The sequence below is a fragment of the Austrofundulus limnaeus genome, unplaced genomic scaffold (assembly GCF_001266775.1).
Source record: "Austrofundulus limnaeus strain Quisiro unplaced genomic scaffold, Austrofundulus_limnaeus-1.0 Scaffold3130, whole genome shotgun sequence".
NCBI classification, from domain to species: Eukaryota; Metazoa; Chordata; class Actinopteri; order Cyprinodontiformes; family Rivulidae; genus Austrofundulus; species Austrofundulus limnaeus.
Window position 1 is genome coordinate 7,820 of NW_013955532.1, and position 512 is coordinate 8,331.

Sequence of the window (512 nt, forward strand, 5' to 3'; positions counted from 1 at the left end):
TTTTAAAAACAGCTACACAAAGTCCTGACATGATCAGTAAGGCATACTTTACTTCTGAGGACAAACAGTTCAGACCTTCTGCAAGGCTTGGACTTCCTCCAAATGTCCCATCATGTGAGAGAAGAGGCATTTTCACCTTATAACGACTTCTGCGAGCTGTAACTTCTTTTGGTAACTCATCAAAGGCTAAATGAATACTTGCTGGAAACCNGTTCTCATGACACCAGAATGGAGGCTTCTCTGTGGCTGAGAAATAAAAACAAGGTCAAGCAGTGTGTTCTTGTCTGTGGTGGCAGCAGTGATCAGCTGTGAAAATCCTCGAGACTGAAACAGCTCCAGGATGGGCTTCCTTCCACCTAACAACAGGTTCTCATTAAAATCTCCACACACAATGACTGGATGGCAGTCCATCACGTCGAGCGCATCTAAAAGGCTTACCACATTTTCCAAGAACGGTCTCAGACTGTAGTCTGGAGGTCTGTACACGACTGCTATGAGGGCAGGGAATGGAG